We start from the raw sequence: 19,325 nt of genomic DNA on the forward strand, positions 1-19,325 counted from the left end.
GATTAGCACCCAGCCCACATCTTTACATTGCTCAAAGCACAAGGAAGGCTTTCCAGAGAGAGAAAGCAGCAGCTGCGCCAAAGAATTAAATTTAAAATACATTTACTTTCAAAGTGGGCGAAAAATGTCTCTTGACTCCTAATCTTTCATACTGAGGACTTGAGTCAAATGGATGTTCTTTTCTTTTAAAAAGTCATGCAATTCAATGTGATCCTTCCCAGCAGGCTGCATCTGTTTTAAATGTTTGCTTTCAAAATGCAAAACCACTCCCTCCTCCCTCTTAATTTTATCTAGAATCATGAATACTCCATTTGCTTAAACATATTCTGAACAGATGAGCCTCAGAAAGCCACAATGTTAATCTGGACAGTCTTGTGCAGCCTTTGGGATACATCATACTTGGGAAATGCCATGGAGGGACTCCACAGCTCCAGTCCACCCAGGCAACAGCAGTGTAAGGAGGGAGAGGAGCCTGCAGGCAGAATTTAGGGCTGATGTGAGATTTGGGATGTTCTCTGTGTTTCTTACTCATCCGCCTCAGTAAAATCCTCTGAAATGCTCAAAACACAGATGAGTGAAGAGGTTCACAGCAAAAGGGACTCAGGCAGACTCCTGGAGCAGACTAAACCTTGCCAAAGAAGGGCAGCATTCCCTAAGGAAACTGGGGCCAAGCGTCTGTCTTGCAAAATGCAAATTAATACAGGGAAGTGTTAGGAGCAGGAAAGAAGGAAAATCAGAAAGCATATCTCAGGGCAGCGTTACTTCTGGGGGTGGAAGCTGCAAAATTCTGCAATTGCAAAGATAAGAATTTAGCAAGATTTATAAAAAGAGACAGTCCTTGGCAAATCCCACTGAAGAGCACATGAAGATTATTTTTAAAAATTATTTATAAATATTTCATTTATATGAAAATAGCAGAGCAGACAAAGGTTGAACAGACACATATTTTTGGATAGATGGTAGACCACCCAAAACCCCAGTGATGATCAGGAATGTTGAAAAGCAGTTTATTGCCACAACTGGCTACAGATGAAGAGCTACCACACAGCTTTTTAGGGAAAAGATTAACAGTGCTGTGATCAGCAGGAACACAGAGCAGGGACAGAGCTGTCAAAGACAGGAGAGCTGGAGAGGTAAGTGAGCTCATGGTAGCAGCAGAACCCCAGTGAGCTGCAGTGCCATTCCCAGGCGTGCCAGCTCCGCTGTGATCCACCGCCACCCCCGTGTCCCTGCACAGGCAGCGGGGACACCAGCCCCCAGCGACCGGGCACTCATCTTCATGGCCCTGGTGCCTGAACTTTCTGACACTGGAGTGACTGCTGCTCACACAAAACTGCTCTGAAAACGTCGCTGTGAGCTCAGTGCTGGGACACACAAAGCTGCTCCCAGGGCAGGGGCAGCAACGCTCGCTCTGCAAACACAACAATCCTTCGAGTCACTCGGGGATCAGGAAAGAAGTCCTGACAGCCTCACGAACAGCTCCCTATAAACATCAACCTCATGTTCTGCAATCATTAAGAGGAAAATATAGAATTATAAACGCTATGAGATGAAATGGGGACCAAAAGCAGCAAAGAAGCGGCTGAGGGAGGTGCACTGAAGCCCTGCCGAGGGCCAGGCTCCGGCTGCGCTCCCGGGGCTTTGCTGCAGCTCGTTCAGCTGCACCAGCAACTGTTCTATTCACCAGGTGGCTGATCCTCGTGCAGAACTGGAGTGCTTGTACACACAGCAACAGCAGGCAGGTATTCCCAGGAGAATGACACGTGGATGACCCCAGTGCCATCAGGCAGTGCAGGAATGCCAGCAGGCATTCCCAAGCAGAGCACACATGTCACAGAGGGGGTGCAGGTGTGGGAATGCAGGAGAGGGGGCACTGGATGGTCCTGGACACCCCAAAAGTATCTCACCAAAAGCCACAGAAATGCAGACAGTGACAAAACCAGTTTAGGGCTAACAGAATCAGAAGCAAGTATTTAAGACACACCACTTACAGCAAAAACAGCTGCAAATGTGCAGATACTGGCTTTAAGAAAGAATATGTAAAAGCATGCTGGAAAGCATAAACAGATTTATTATCCCAAGTGGATCCTAGAGCAGAGTGGAAGAAAGCACCACCCTCCACCTCCTGCTTCTACCAGCAGGAAAAATAAAAGCCACCCATCAGCATCACGCTCCTCCCGAAGGCAGCACAGGACACTGGTGACTCACTGACTTTTTTTCTGTAGATGTTTAACATTAAGAGCAATCAGAAATGCTTTATTGCAGAAGAGGCATTTTTGAATTTATAGAAGGGTCAGTAAGGCTAAAGGGGGCTTTGAGGAACAGTGAGTTGGACTGAGAACTCTGTGAAGAGAAAGGCACAGGTATCAGGACTTTAGGAGTTTGACAGCAACTTATTATTAAGAGGTCTTCTGCAAGCATGACTTTTTATTTTCCTTTTCTTTTTCTATAAGAAGTAGACTTAGGCTAATAATAACCACTTCAAGTGCAACACTGCACTAGCTAGTGACTTGCAAAACATTTAGATTCCTCCACAACCTCAGAAGGCCTCAAGGGCAATGGCCAGAGCAGCAGAAGAGCAGCAAGTCTGGAGTTTTCCTCATTTTTCTGAGCAGGACACAAACTTCATTCCCCGCACTTTGCTTTCACTGGTCACAAGGAAAAAAATTGCACTGGGTGCAAGAAGAGATACAGAAATAAGAGAAAAGGATTTCTTAACCCCCAAACCATGACTGACTACACAGGGAACCATCAGGAACAAGAGGCAGACTGCCAGTGTGCCAAGAATGAATTCAGGAGGGTGTTTGCAATAGCACTCAAGGACTGAAGCTGGGAGATTAGTTGGCTATTTTATGTAAGAAAGATTGCTTGAATAATCAGTTTTTCTGATGTTGCCATGCCTTTTCATTTGTTAGTGCGGAGCATAATTACTTCTTGTAAAGCTGAATGACTTTAAATTAGATGGAAAGATGGTCATTGCAAAGATAATTTTGAACATTCCCTTTCAAAGTTGTAGGTTTAAAAATATGAGTTGAAATGTAACGGAATAATTAATCTGGCAGCAGTCACTTAATTTGTCTCCTTTTTCTTGTTTCTTCCTTGCTACATGCTTTTAAGTTACCCCAGTATGTTCATGCATGGAAAATGAATAGCAGGAAAATAAATAGTTTTATCTAACCAACCCCTTACCGGAGCTGAAAGCCTCCAGTACAGTCCAAACCAGTGGTTAAATCCAGATTACATTAAAACAAATTCACCATGTCACTCCTGATACCTCCCCCTGGCAATGACCCAGGCCCTTGGTTTGTTCTGATCTCTCTGCAAACACAGAGCAGTGTCAGGCTCACCCTGCTCAGGGCTGCAGCAGGACCAGGGCAGCTGCGCAGGGCTTTGTCCAGCTGCAGCTTCAGAGCCCCCAAGGGGAGGGACAGATCTGTTCCTCACCCACCTACACAAGCTTTCTCCATCAAAGTGCTGCTTATAGCACTTCTCACAGTCGTGGTCTGATGACTGCAGCAACCAAAATGACTTTTTCTCAGCAGCTGATTCAGTTGAGCATTGTCATCGGGCATTTCTCCTCTCTCCACTTATCCCCTCTTTCCAAAACTCCTCACTCTCCCTACCAAAGGGGTTCCCATCTTCTGGAAAGCACCTACCACCCTCACTGCAGGAATCATGCATTTGGGATTTACACACCAGGGTACTCAGAAATGCTTTTTGTCTGGAAATGTACAGCACTCTCATTTTAGCAGAGGCCCTGCAGAGCCCAAAGGGTGAGTCCTGCCAGCTGGGAATGGGGAGAAAGCTGCCACAAAAAGGATGGAGGAAGCAAGGAGAAGAGACTCCCCTGTGTCACCTTTGATCAGCAAACAACTTCCAACCACTTGAAAACTTAAGGAGTGTCTGGGGTCATTTCTTCTCCCCCAGTGTGCTCTGCTCTGCTTTCAGCCTGCAGATGAAGAGCTCTGCTGATGATGGTGAGACATCAGGGAGAGATTTTAGTAACTGGGGCGGAGGAGAAGAAGCAGCAAGTGATGAGAGGGGGAGGAAAAGGAGCCTATATAAAGCTGCAAAATTCAAAAACAGAAGAGAGAAATGTAAGAGGGAGAGAGCAAAGTTCGGGAAATTTTGGAACTGCCAGGTTGGTTATAGAAGTGAACTGAGACCCACCGAATCAACACTCATCCCATGGATCAAACTCAAACCCATTCAAGATGTGTCCATCCCAGCACCTTTCTCAAATGTACCAGGGAATTTTCAGGCCCCCATGGCACAGTCCCCTAGCCTCCTGAGGTGTGAAATTCAGGGAAAGTTTGGAGAACTGGAGTCAATACAGAACGACAAGGTAATGCACTGGGTGTGCCCAGCAAAGTACCAAGCTCTACCACAGCTTCTGCTTTTCAAACTGCACCAAAAGAGCAAAAACTTCACCACATCTTCCAGCATGGCTTTCAGAAACATCAAACTGGGCAAAGGCGTAACTGGGAGCTGACAGATGCAGGAGCCCCTCCTGTAGGAGCCTCCTGGTTCTGGGACTCCTGCCTCGCTCAGCCGAGGCACTCCCAGCTTGCACCAGCAGCTACTGAGACATAATAAATGCAGAAACAACTGCTGCTCAATCATGTGGATCAAACAGCACACATAATTAGGGCTGCTGTATATGCAAAGGCTCAAAATTAGAAGTCAGCAACTTCTAGTGCTACTTTGTGATTTTGGCAGGTTTCACTTTCCCACTTGGCACCCGCACAACATCTTTGGTGAAGCTAAGATAACAGTCTCGATCATCGAGCACTTGTTTTTTGTAAACACCCAGTGCGTGCAGCAGATAAATAACCCAGTACCTGCTGAACATTTCATCTCTCTGTGACTGTGCAGACAATGTGCCCGAGCCCTGCAGGGCCCTCAGTCCCTGCATCCCACCCTCCCAGAGCCTGCCACATGCTGGCTCATCCTCCGTGCTAGCGGCTTGTTTCCTCAGCCATCCCCACACAGTTTGCTTCCAAGGCTGGCTCATACTGGCACAGATCCCCAGAATGTCTTCCCAAACACATACATACTGCTAGGAAAGCCATCACGACAGATAATAGCGCTCGTGCCAAGTACAAATCATCTTTAACTCCTGAGTTTGTTTTCTGCAGTGCTGAAACGCAACTAACCACAGGTTCCCAATGTCTGCCTTTGAGAGGGAAAGGCGTGGGGGGAATCTCAAATGCACACACCTCTGTTTAAATCAATTTGACTATTTATGCTAAGCTAGACAGGCTCCTCCTTTGATGGGTTACCCTCTCACTTGTCCCACAGTCAAATCTTTTGGCTGTCCCACAGCCAACTCTACATCAGCTTTCTGTTTTCACAGTCAGCATCTGCAGCAAATTCTCCCAGAAGCTATGCCCCCATTCCAAACTTCAACCCCACTCAGGTCAGTCCAGGCACAAGTGACTTTGCAAATGATTTCCCAAGAATCCCCTTCTCTGGAGCAGTACAGCACTAATGGGAATCAATACACTACAACCCTTCAGGAAGTACAAGCTACTTTGAACTCCTAATTAACCCAGAAGACTCCCAGCCCAAATCCCCCCTCCCAGGCTCCCTCACCGAGGGATGTGCTCCTCATCATAACACCAAAGACATGCTGCTCACTTGCAAGTTCAGAGCTATCAACTTCTACAGGAGCCTGATCTGATCCAAAGTCTCCCCTGAATAAGAGATGGAGAGCAATTTTAAAACACATGTGATTACAAATGCCAGTAAAAGCTGAACTCCCATTTCCACATGGGCAGTAAAACATCCATTTCACTTAAAACAACTGGGGAAAAAGGCATGGCCTTTACACGGCCTCACTACAGTGAAGTGGCAGCAAAGATTTACTAGCAAAGGACAGTAGTGAAGCCTCCTCCTTCTAGAATTTTATTGCTCTTACATAATGTGCTATCATGCATTTACTAGCACGCTGTGAAGCGCTGTCATAAATACTTAAATGGTGATGACAAAGTGAGAGAGGTGTCGGTGCCTGCCGGGTTCCTGGTTTGTGCTGCTCGCTCCCCTGGGCCACAGGGAGGGCACAGGGACAAGCAGAAAATCAAAGTGCTGTGTGAACCAGAGCAGGCACACGCACTGGTGCCCAGCACAGCAACAGGGACCTCAGCAGTTACCAGAAGCTCTTCCCACACCAGCTGCCTCTGCCAGGACGGCCAGGCTGTCCCCAGCGAGGTCCCCTCCCCAGACCCTCGCAGGCTGCATTAGTTATTACATTTGATAGCTTTATAGCATTATTTGAAGCTTGCTATTTACCCAGTGACACAAGGCCCAGTGGCTTACAGCCCGCTCTCTGCCTGGGCTGCAAATCTCTGCAAGTGCCTCCAAAATAGCCCAGATTTTACGACCCATTAGGCTTAATGATAAATCCTTGGATTTATGTTCCGGGCTAGTGAGCGATGAGAGATCAAGGGCTAAGCTTTGATTTATCTGCAGGCCAAGGGAGATGGTTATTTCTGTAATTTTATTTTTCTCATTATTTCCTCTAATGACTGCAATGCTTTGCTCTGACATCATGGCAATTTTTACTGTTATCTACGTCAAAATCAATACTGTACTTGGTCCTTTCACTTGCATTTCCTCTCCCAGCAGCACAGGAACACTGCTGGAGCAGTTTTCCATGCCCTGCCCAGCCTGCTACAGATGCTAACTCCAGAACCTCCTGGTGCACGAAAGGCAACGGCATCCAACATGCAAATACTGCTGGAGGTGGGGCAGTGCTGGCAATGCTGACTGCTCTGCTTTGAGCCAGTTTTGTACATTTGTGATGCTTTACATGCAATGCCAATGGTGACTGGAGTTGAGATAAATTTTGCTTCATACCGCTTTAAATCCAGAACCGTGAAAGAGCAGCCAACACTTTGGAGAGATGCTACCCTCAGCAGGTCCAGTATCTGCACTGATTATAAATCTCCTGTTTTAACAGTTTCTCTGAAAACCCCAGGCCTTTGGAACCTGGGGGATACAAAAAAAACCTCCAATTTTCTCTCCAAATCTACTTTAAAAGAAATAAAGAGAAAATTAAATGCTCTGTGTTACAGGCAGAAGTCTTGAGAAATGGCCTATAAGGAGCACAAGTGTTCATGCAGCTCCGAGTTTCACACTTGCCTGTCTTTAATGTGCTCATCACAAAGGCAGGCACTGCACTCCTCAGAGCAGATCCAGCAAGGACACGTGGGTGCACCATGAATGACAGGGCAGGAGTGTTAAAAGGTTAAGGAGTACCATGACACTACAAAGCTAATCACACCTCCAAGCTATTTCCTTCAAAGATTATTACATCCATTTGACCATGCTGTACAGGTACATGAGGACTACTTGAGTAATACTGAGACAGGACAGGAAAAGTAAACATTAAAGGGCACATTTTGAGCAGCTCAAATTTACAGAGTGAAACACATGCCTCAGATAATAAAGGGAACTTGTCAGGAGAATGGAGCATTATCCAATATCTGTCTTGATTGACAGCTTGACAGTCTTTCACCCATTAAAAAAAAAGTCTTTAAAAAGCATTAGTTAGCAATTATCACCAATTCTCCTATTAAGGAAATTTTCCATGGAAAAATAGCTGCAGTTTAATTTCCAGCTAAATCAGGACAGTTGACTATTTTTCTTCCTCACACAGAATTGGAAATTAGAGGAAAATAGCGAGATGCTCTCAGATCAATATCAGAGCAAAGTAAACAGGAGAAGAATAAAAATGGCAAACACTATGGAACAAAACCACACAAACCCCCTTTAATCCTCAGCTGAAGATCTCTCTTAAGAAGCAGCATCAGGTTGTTGTGCAAAAATTAAATGCAGTAACAACATACTGTAGACCAAGTCCTACCAGATGCTGAGGAAAAAGGCAAAATGCTTCTAAAATGCTTCTTCAAACAGAAGTTTATAATAAATGTGAGCCACGGAGGTACCAGGTTTTTCCCATTACACACACAGTGCCAGGGATCCATTGCACTGATGAGCTCCAAATTCAGACTGGATTCCTGAGAAGAAAAAAGCCCTGGCTTTAGCTTGAGCTTAGAGAAGAGAAGGCACCAGGGTGACCTACCGGGACCGTCCAGCACCTGATGGGAGCCTATAAAAACGATGAAAAGAGACTGTCTGCAAGGGCATGGAGTGAGAGGACAAGGGGAATGGCTTCCAACTGAGCAGGTTCAGATTAACCACTAAGAAGAAATTCTTCCCTGTGAGGGGGGTGAGACCCTGTCATAGGTTGCCCAGAGAAGTTGGGGATGCCCCATCCCTGGAGGCGTTAAAGTCCAGGCTGGATGGGGCTCTGAGCAGCCTGGGATAGTGGAAGGTGCTCCTGCCCACAGCAGGGGAGCTGGAACAAGATGATCTTTAAGGTCCCTTCCAATCCAGGTCATTCCAATATTCATTACAGCAAACATTTCTCTTGGAAGGAAGCAGCCCTGCTGACGGGCAGCACATTCCATACCCTCTCCCCAAATAGAATTAAAAACATGTATTTATTGTTAGCCTGTGAAGAGACTGTAAGTCACTTTTCAGCTAGCAGTGCTCTGAACCAGTGTTTAAATTATTTACCTCATGCCTTGTACTTCTTAAGTACTTGAAAAAGCCCTAGTCTCCCTGTGAATCCTGACAGTGCTAAGAGTTGGTCCTCAAAGAGGCTGGGTAGAGAGAGCACTGATGTGGGACGGATGCTGCCTTTTCTGCAGTTTCTGTGCTGCATCTCTAATAACAGAAAATGAGAGACATGCTTGAGTCCCTCATAAAAGCCCTGCCTCAGTAAAGCACTTTCCCTGCTCTCCAGAACCAAGCCTCAGCTCTCATCTCCATCCAAGTGAAGGCTTCCTGTGCCTCACCCCTCGGAATAAATCCTCCGTGGCATTCAGGCACATGGTTTTGCACGTGCTTCCCCAGGCAGTCTTTAGGGTATGGATCACACCATCTGCTTTAAACCGAGCCCTGTCATCAATAGTCGGTTTTGGCAGGGGACTACTGGCAAAGCCCCTTTCCTTCAGTGCCAAGCCCTCCCTGACTTCGGCAGGACAGCACTCTTTCCACCAGCCACACGACTGCACTGACACACGTCCACACAGCATTCACCTCACTGCTTTGCATCTCTACTTCTCGTCCTTCGTTACTGTCCTAAAAACGTCAGAACAGAGAGCAGAACTTAAAAGGCAATCACCACCTGCAAGTGCTGTAGCAGCACTGAGCGGTTTTGGCAGTCGGGCCCTTCTCCGAACACGCTGACAGGGCCCATGTCCCCGGTGCTGGGAAGATGCAACACAGCCCCCCGCTTTCTGCTGCTTCATTTCGAGCTCCTGCATGAAAACAGGAGCACCTTCTTTATTTCCTGGGTTTCCTCAGCAGCCAGTGGCTTAGACTGCAGTCATTGCCTCGGCACCGGAGCACTTTGGTAACATTTGATAACACCATAAACGCCGGTGCTGCTGCTGCTGCCCCAAAGCCCGTGGCACAGACGGTGCCTCCCAACCAGCCTCTCCACTGACAGCACCGTGCTCCACAAACTTCTTTAACATTCCGCTCTCAGCTGCAGCTCAGCCATGGAATTCTCTGCCCTTTGATTACTTTTTCCCTGTGACACAAAGCTTAAATAGGAAGAAGTCCTGTTCTTTGGGAAGGAGGAGCTCGGTGCAACAGAGACAAATTCATATTCCATTATTCTTTCCTGCAGAACCTGGGATAGAGGCACAGCTCAGGGCGCATTTACTTTGTTCTCATCTTGCTCTCAGGGAAACCTTCCCATTTCTTCAGCCTAGAAAATCACCCTTTGCTGTAAAACACAAAACCAAATACCCTCCAAATCCAAGTGAGCAATGCTACAAATCTTTGCCTTTGGGGCCTTTACATGCAAGTGAGAGAAGTTCAGTACATGCAAACCCAGCATTCTGTGGCCTCGGCAGGATTTGGTTGAAAAAGCAAACAATTTAAACATTCTGGCAGTTCACCTGCATTTCATGAAGTGTTCAGTAACAATCCTTTTGAACTATACCTCATTTCTATTCCTTCAGCTGTATCTTAAGAGCCCTTCTGTGAGTAGTGTGCAAAGAATACATCAAGAATATTTTAAGTTTATTTATTTACATGGCCCAAACAAATAAGGTGGCATTAAGAATTGTTTTCACAATCCTGTAAAGTACTGAAAGCCTCCTGGGACGGATCAAGCTTCTGCAGCTAAGAACGGGAGAGTTCTGCACCTTTGGAAAAAATTAAAACTAAACACCTAAGGTGCTTTCCTAAAGCAATTATCATAATCCCTGCTGTTACCCGGAGGGAAGCAGAGGCATGCAGAGGTTAAATAACTTCTTGGAGGTGGCTCGGTGAGCAGCAGAGCCAGGATTAGAGCCACGGTGCCTCCTGACTCCCAGCTCCAGGCTCAGCCCAGCACCTTAAATAGCTGCAGTGCAAGGCATTAGCTCAGCCCTCTGAGCACGCATCTAGCCTGGGGAACGGGAGAGCTGGAGTTTAACTTCATAATACAAAACTTCCTGTGCAGAATCCCAGAAAGAAGCCTTAAATTTTAACAGCTCTAACCTGCCCAACCTCTACAAAAAAGCGCTGGGCGGATTTTACTGCCCGCAGTTTGGGACAGTGAATTATTCACACGCAGCAGAGCGTGTCAGAATAAAAGGTTTATGGGGCTATCACAGCATCATTCCTGTGGCATTTATTCATCCCAGTTTCTGTTTGCTGGCATTTCTTTTGTCCTCCCCATTGTCACCAGGATTCTCTCCACCCTTCCCTTTGTGGGGTACCTTAACTTCTAAAAAAAACAACAACATTTCTGCTAAGAGAGCAGTTTAGTGACACGGCACACGTTTGTTTACATTGTTACTTTGCATTTTTGTCTGTTTCTGCCGGGATAGCTGACACATGTAGTTTTCCCCCATCAGAGGTGACTGTGTATGTCTATTTCCACTACTCCCTTGCCTACAGCTGCAGTATCTCTTTTATTTCTTTAGCTGCCTCCAGCAGGGAACAATAAATCTAAAACACAGTCAAAAAAAGGACAGTCAGAAAATGGAAAAAAAATATCTCGTGCTATTTTTGGCATCTAAGTTCTTTGGCTTAACCTATTTTTGGAAGCGCATCTTTGTTCAGCAAAACCAGAGCTCCCAGCCCTGTGACACCGGGGCAGCGCGTCCCGCTGCAGGCAGAGCCGTGCGCTGGCAGCAACCTCCAACAGCACAGCAAAGCCAGCAGAGGCCAGAAGGAACATGATGGGAGACAGGACTTCACTTCCACTCTGCATCACTTTGTGCCTCTGAGCAAGCCACGCCGCCCCTCTCTGGCCAGGCTCGCGCCATACGCACCAACGGGATGGGCGCACGCTGTGCCCTGAGCTCCACAGGGGGAAAACAAGGCTTCCTCCAGTCCTCACAGCCCCAGCCCTTCCAGGACCCCAGTTTTGGTGGTTCACTAAGTGCAAATATTAATTGGTACCTACAGCTTGTGTTTAAATAAAAGCTTGCCTTAGGAGATAAGGAAGGTTGCAAATGGCAAACGGCAGCCCGAAGAGCTAAACTTGATTCATGTATTTCTGCTTTGCTGGCTTGATTTCAAAAGATATTCAAGCTCTGTATCTGAAACAGTTATTACCTTTGTAGTTCCACCAGATGCACCTCCCAAAAGCGGCAGCATTCTCATATGGCACAGAAAAGAAAAAAAAGTTGGAGAAGATGCAAAATAGCTGACTTGGTATGTTGTGGCTGGCTCTGCGTGACGCAATGGGAGCACACGCTTCTCACATCGCTGCGCTCACAGGCAGCACTCAGAAAGGGATAGTCTTTGAACCCTCTAAGGCACAAGACTTGGTTTAAAGCTGGAATTTTGCGCCAGGGCTTTCAACAGGCACAGCTGAAACACGAGAGGACCAAATACTGCAGCTGGTCCTAGACCAGAAGCCTTGGCCGCAGTCCTGCCCCGAGTTGCTTTCTCTCCAGGAAAAAAACCCAAACCAGCAAAATTTAACATACAATTGCAGAGAAAATACTTTGTTTTCTTTGACACACGGACAGACCTCCAAGTGCAACATCGAGTCCTCCTGGGCTCGGTGACACACAGGCTGAAACACCCGCACTAAGAGCCAAGTCCCCAATGAACCTCTGTGGCCTGATGGATTAAAGGCTTAATTAGAGTTACCTGAACATTAAACACCACTGAAGTGCTCTGAGATTTGCTCTAAAGGGAGGTGGGGGCAGCTGCCTTTTCAATGGGCAGAACTAACTGGGGTTTTGTTCACAGTTGTTAATGGTTTTGAATCATTCCCCTTTCAGCTTGCTCCCTGACAATAAAGTGAATGCAGCTGTGCATCAGGCAGTGCTCTGGCACACCTCACACCAGTCACAGTGAATGGAACTGGGGGAAATTGTCATAAATACATCAAGCTCTGCATCTTGAAAGAAGGAAGGTACACTATGAAGCTCCTAATGAGCAACACATAAACCTGTATCACACACTGGATAAGCTACAAGGGAAGATGCCATCAAAACCAAGGCTTTGTTGGTCATGCCATCCATTTTTTAAGCAAACAGTTGTTTAAAACACATTTCTGGCTTCAAATTGCTATTGACAGTAGCAAGTAGACAAGTATATTTAAGAGATGAGAATTAATGGTAAAAACAGTCTAACTGGAAGATAGTAGAAAGCGCAGGCCCTACAGGCGTGAGGTTATCAACCACCTGAAGTCTCCATCATCGTTTGTCTGCTTTCACCTGGCTGCAGTCACATGCCATTCCATCCTGACAACAGAGGTTTTGCTCAGCGTTCACCAAAACCTGGGGAAACCTGGCCAAACCCTGCAGCAGATCCAGCAAACAAACTGCTCTGACTTCTGCACGGAGCAAAGCAGAGCCAGTCCCAAAAACGCCTCCAGGACGGCCCAACAGCACCATGAGTCAGCAACGCTAATGCCAGGAGTAGGATATCCCAAGGAGGTATTTAAAAGAGGTTTTGTTGGAGATTTCTGGTTCTGAAGCTCTTCAGCTGTTGTACCCACACACACCTGCTGGCAGTTTTGGCACATGCCACACTCGTGTTTGCAGCTTTTGCAAAGTAAACCGGTACAACCAGAGCCAGCTTATGTTTTTGAACAAGTAGATGCCAAACACTTCAGATTCCTAACTGGAACAGCTTCAAAGCAGGAACAGGATTTAGGTGTCAAACGTGAGGGTGATCAGAGAGGAGAAGCAGAGCAGGCACTCTTCTGCTCCGTCTTTCCAGCTCTTTTTTCCATCCATCCCCGAAGCAGCTGACACCTGTATCCCTGACAGATCCGTGCCAGCATCACCTCTTGGGCTCCTGCCATAGGAGCTGGAGCTCTCCTAGAACTCAGCTTTAAACCCAAACTGCGTGCCCCAGCTGATGTCTATGAGAACAGTGTGCCTCCCCTATTTCGGTAGCAAATCTGGAGTCACAAGTGAGACCGATGAGGTAAAGCCAAAGACTTGTGATTAATGACCATGAGATGTTTGCTCTCAGCTGACTGACAGCAGGAGTTGACACTGGGGAGCAAATTCCTTACATTGCATTGTACTTCCCAAATATTAGTTTTCAAAGTAAGAGTTGCCAAAATCTGTTACACTGGCAAACAGTAATTGGGAAATAAAATGTTTTGCAGGAACTTCGCTTGTTACACACTTCCATGTTAGAATCAGCCATTGGGATGGTGAGAACTCACTGAAAGTCAAACACTGACTTACTGTGACTATTCACTATGGATGCAGATGTCTAGGAAAAACAAAAAAAAGAAACAAAACAAAAAAAACCTAAACAGAAAAGCCTCTGGGAGGCAAACAGGTGCCAAAGTAATAAGGGAATCAAAGGAGCAAAGGGATTTCCTAGGTCTGGCTCCACAGGGAGGTGCCAAGGGAATTTGCTGATGACTCCTAACAGGGCTCTCCACAACAGGCCTGCCAGGGTTCCTCTGTGGCACTGCCTCCCCGGGTGGAATGACTCCTGAGCTGCCCAGCTCAGCCTGGCTCAGCAGTCCCTCCAGCTGAGGACACACACACCCCGTGACCGGTGAGCTCTTGCCCCCTCAGAGGTGAGCAACAGCACCCCGAGCTCCTGCACAACAGGGACCTGGGACTGTGGCAGGCTGGTCTCAAATCATCTGATGAAAATTCACCTCAGCTACAAATCATGGTCTCACGGGGATACAAACCATTTGGAAAGATGTTTGAAGCAGGAGAAAGGAAAAACTTTAGCTTCAGCCCTTTCAACATGAGACACGTGAGTCTTTCCCTTGATTTAAACAATGCCTTTACTCAATTTATCTCCAGTGAATACATTTGATAGCACAAATACTCCATTCCACACTGAGCAAAGACCTTTCATCAACCTAAACCGACCTACAGCCAAAGAAAGGTGACTAAGCCACAGAAATCAGCAATAAGGAGAACCACAAGGAGTAACTCCCAAAGCTTGAGCTGGCACAGCCAGCTCCGAAACCAGCCCTGCCCCACGCAGCCGGGTCCCTCACTGCCACCCGAAACCCAGGAGAGAGCTGCTCACCACGGGCAACCGACACCTTTGTAACCCACAGCCCGCACAAACAGCAACGCACGGGCAGGAAAACAAGAGCACCGCAAAGGGCCATTTTGTGAGCCTCGGACCGAGCCACAGGAGCCTCTCCAGTTCTCCGTGCCGCTCCTGGGGGGACAGACAGCCAGGAGCGGCACCACATCCACTCAGCAGCTCTGAAACAGCTCCTGAGCGGGCACCAGAGCCATCGCCAGCACCTCCGCCCCGGCAGAGCTCTGTCCTGGCAGCAGCAGCGCGGGCAGGGCAGAGAGGGCAGGGCAGAGCGGGCAGGGCAGAGCGGGCAGGGCAGCGCGGGCAGGGCAGCGCGGGCAGGGCAGGGCAGGGCAGAGCGGGCAGGGCAGAGAGGGCAGGGCAGAGCGGCTCCCGCTGCACCCCGAGAGCCAGAACGGAGCTCCACGGTACAATAAAGGCAATGCACTCGGAGCGATGATTCCCTAAGCGCCGTCTGGGCAGCAGGGACCACCGAGATCGTGCTCAACACACGTACCAACTCATCTCCTTCATTTGCAAACGCTAAAGCACATAAAAAAATTCTACAATGAAAGGGAAGGCTACTAGCAGAGGAGTGTCACTGCTGGCCCCTCTCAAGTTGTCGGGAATTTTATCCTTACTGGAAATGACAGCCCATTAGATCTAACACTGAATAATTTGGGTGAAAAAAAATCCCATTGTTTCTTTATGTTAGCAGAGGGCTGGTACGTAACAAAGAGGAAGAAAGGCAGCCTGCGTGCTGCTGGCGGGCTGGTAAAAAATTCTCAAGGTCTGATCGATACCATGAAAAAACCACCTCTCTTGGCCTGAGGCTGGAGTGTTATTCAAGCACGGCAGTCACTATGCAGCTCATTTTCTTTAGCTGCGATGATCCGAGGCTCATGAACACTGAAAGAAAAGCGGAGTCGATTGCAGGCATTTCTAACCCTTTACATGAACGGGAAAAAAAGAAAAAAAAAGAGGAGCAGAGGTACAGAGGCGCATGTAGGAGCATTTCCAGGAGCGCTGTACGGCTCTCTGGGCACCTGCTCCCTGGGGGAAACCCAAGAGCACATCATATTCGCGGAAAGTTGGGAGCAACTTCTGGGGGGTGGGGGAAATGACAAAAAGCAAAATGGCTTAAAAACAAAAAGGAAAAGAAAAGCCATTGTTGTAGGAAACCGCGGCAAGCCATCAAAAGCGACATCACCCACGGCGAGCCCTGTGAGCGGAGCCCGGGATGCCCGGCAGCGCCCGCGGCTCTCCCGCAGCGCAGGTGCGGCCGGGATGCCCGGGCCGTGCCTTTGTCCGCGGGCACGGCCGCTGTCCGAGCGCCCCGCCCGCCCGGCCGGGCTGCGGGCGGCCCCGCAGGCTCCGGCCCGGCCCGGCCCGGCCGGGGGCAGCCGCCGCCGCGCCCCGGGCGTGCCCGCGCCCCGGCCCGCCGCCCTACCTCGGCCGCCGCCGTCACGCCGCCCCCAGCGCCATGTTCCGGCTACATCCGGGCCGCGGCTCCGCTCGCTCCGCCGGCTCCGCACGGCGCGGCCGCAGGTGCCGCCGCCCGCCCCCGTGCCCAGCCGAGCCGAGCCGAGCCGAGCCGGGGCGGGCCCGGCGCCGCCCCCGCAGCGGGCCCGCGGCCCCGCCCCGCCCGCGCCCGGAGCGCGGCGCCGCGCTGCGCCCGTCGGCGGCACCTGCGCACCTGCCCGGCCTGGGCCCGGCCGTTCCCCGCCCGGCCGTGCCCGCCCCAGCCCGGCACCTGCGCGGCCAGGCGCCCTGCACGCACCGAGCTGTGCAGCCGCCCGTGCGCTCCCACACCGCCCGCCTGTTCCTGCATCACCTCGGGCACCTGCGCGCCCAGACGCCCATCCCCGCACCAGCCGAGGCACTGCCCCGCCAGCCAGCGCTGCTGCACCCGCCGATGCACCCCTGTATCACCCACCTATTCCTGCATCAGCTCATGCACCCGGGCACCCGCACACCCATTACTGCACCAGCCAAGGCACCCGCGCAGCCACTCAGTCATGCACCAACCAATGCATCCATGCATGCATCCAGCTGTGCACTCACCCACCCCTCCAATACATGCACCTGCCCATGCACCAATCCACGCTCCTCTCCACATCCATCCATCTGCCCCCCAACTCTGCAGCCATCCACCCACATGCCCCTACATCCCCCCACCCACTTCCTTTTGCACTTGGACCTCAGTTACTACATTTTTAAAAGATAAAAACAACTGTGCCAATGTCTTTTGTTACCTGTAAGCTCTCCCCAGACAATGGTCAGGTGCTAAGGGACAAATCCGGTTAAGGCAAGTGATGGAAGGAAGCAATCAGAGGATGACAACAGACAAACCCCATCTAGCCCATCTAATTTTGGTGTATTACTGCTAGCAATTTGTGGCTGCCTCTGAAAGCTGCTCTAAGCCTACGTTTTTATGAAATGTTCCATAAGAAAGATTAAGATTGCCTTTAATAAAGGTATGTATCCATCCTTCCACATGCTAAATCGGCAGGAAGATGATGGTGTGTGCTCATGGATGACCACAAACCATCCCTGCCAGGAAACACGGAGCACAAACAGCAAAGTGCTTTTCAGAGGCACCTGCAGCAGAGGCTCCCCGGGAAGCAAAGACCCAAAGCCGACCTGATTGATACAGCCCTGCATGGGAGAGGAGAGATTTCATACTTAGTGATGTTGAATTGCACATCATCTCTGGTTTCTTTGATGCCCGTTTGCATTAACATGCGCTCTGTGTGGCAGGAGCAGAGAGGATTCCACAGGAACAGCTTGAAGACAAGGTGCATTGGAGCTGTGTGGGGTGGATGTGCAGGGCCAGGCAGAGGGACATGCAGAGGCTGAGGCTCTCATGGCACCAAGGCACCCGAGGTCCAAATAGGATTTTGCGCATATGAAAAACCCTATAACAACAACCACAAGCCGATCAGAAACGTGCTCTTCCCATACCCATTACAGTAGTGTTCCCTTCTACTGTTTTTATGTTTCACTCCATCACTCTCTACAAGATGCTGAGAGATGACAGGAGCTGCCGTGGCTCTCCACAGCACACGGTGTCAGTGTTTGCTGGGATGGCAAAGCTCCTGCTCCAGCCTCAGCCCCTGCCCAGGGCACTGCTGGGACAGCGCCAGCACAACCAGGGCCACTCTGCTTCCTGGGAGGGACCTGGGCACAGACCAACTCAGCCCAAAATGTAGCACTAAGTTATTCAAAACCCTGGGCCATAGTTTGCACCTCCTCGATGTGAAATTCAGAGGCAGGCTGGCTGGGGTCACCCTGAGTGGTGCCATTGTTGAAGTCGCTCTGTTGCTCCTGGTTTCCATTTCTTTGCAGTGGGCTTTGTGGCCAGAAGCATCATTTGGAATCAGCGGCTACTGAAGTACATTTAAGCTCTGGTAAAAGCCCCAAACAACCCAACCCCTCCCCAGAAAACCCTAAGCCAGGGTAAAACTTTAAGGGAAAAACCCTAACAACTTGGTTTTAAACCTCACAACAAAGCTGGAGCCTTGCCCTGCTGCATCAGAGCAGAAATAAGGCAGGACAAGGCAGTGAGGGTTTCCCTGCCCTGAGCCAGCATGAGTGACATGTGTCTGTAATGCAAGGTGCTGCACTCACATCTTGGCATGGTGCATACAGCTTCTGGCAGGGGAACAAACAGAAACCAAGCCTTTGCTGCTTAGTCTTTACTCTCAAGTGTTCTTGGAGGAAACTGTCTCAGGGACTTGGCACAATGGGCTGATGGCTGCCAAGCGACAGCACCAGGAGAGAGCCATGTGCCATTGCAGAGTGACGGGGAGGGAGGGAGGGAGGGAGCAGTAATCCCTCCATATCCCAGGGGGAGCTGGGGAACGGCTGGCACAGGGGCTCAGTAACAGGAACCTGCTGAGACTCACAGTGAAGGGAGGCCGATGCATCCATGAGCACAGGAAAATCCCGTCCTGTGTATTCCCAGACAGCCCTGGACTCTCTGTCTCCATGGCTGAAGCCAACAAGAAGGAGGTCTCTAACTTGGACATTAGTTTCTCCACTGAAGTCAGCTGAATTACCTGAAGGATTAATTTGACTATCTAATGCCTTCAATCTGAAAAACGGATGTGTATATGCACAGATACACCCCAAAGCTTTTCAAAAAAGGTTCATTTTGCTTTTACCTTACACACAATGGTATGAATCAGAAATATGGCCCCTCAAGTCATTGCAACTGCCCTGAGCTAGAGTAGATAAAAATTAAAGGCAGATAAAAATACAAAATGTCATTTTTGTATTGAAAAATCATGAAAAATCAGAGCATAGGGTTTTTTTTAATTTATCATTATACATTTAAAATTTGATAAGTTTAATTTAAAACCTGAACCAATGGCACTAAACATTATGGCCTAAATTTCATGGTGATACTAAAAGAAATAGCAGTTAACCTCTACAAATTTTAGATTAAGTCAAGCCACTGCAGTGGCTGAAGTATTTGCTGAACCAACTGGATCAGGGGATTCTTGAGACTCTAAGCCCATTTCCTACGGATCCATTTCTTCTCAGGATGCACAAAAAGCTGTTATTTTCAGTTCACTCCAGTTTGAGAAAATCATTGGGGGTTGAAAACAAAGAGGGAACAGGAGATTGCATTTTCTCCAATATGAGTCTTTATAAGGATTTGCTGATTAGAAACATCCCAGCCTGCTGTTCAACAGGTAATATTTCCTGTGTTCAAAATGTCCATTTCAAATGCAGAATCAGTTTTGATACCTGTGTTCTTCCCCTTGCCCCATCCC

At 48.8% G+C, this 19,325-nt stretch overlaps 1 protein-coding gene across 4 annotated transcripts in view; it reads right to left on the reverse strand.

Annotated features, from left to right (window-relative positions):
* Nucleotides 1-19,325, reverse strand: part of PAK5 (p21 (RAC1) activated kinase 5) — a 163,691-nt gene that overhangs the window by 73,932 nt on the left and 70,434 nt on the right. The window contains exon 1 of one of the 4 annotated variants that reach the window (XM_064415718.1): nucleotides 16,325-16,347. The exons of 2 other annotated variants lie outside the window; for them this stretch is intronic. The gene's annotated coding sequence lies outside the window, so the exon portion shown is untranslated. Of the gene's footprint in view, nucleotides 1-15,994; nucleotides 16,153-16,324; nucleotides 16,348-19,325 lie in introns of those variants that run through there. One more of the 4 variants, XM_064415719.1, reaches the window with a different exon arrangement.

Source organism: Passer domesticus, chromosome 3 (assembly GCF_036417665.1).
Source record: "Passer domesticus isolate bPasDom1 chromosome 3, bPasDom1.hap1, whole genome shotgun sequence".
In the NCBI taxonomy this organism is placed as follows: domain Eukaryota; kingdom Metazoa; phylum Chordata; class Aves; order Passeriformes; family Passeridae; genus Passer; species Passer domesticus.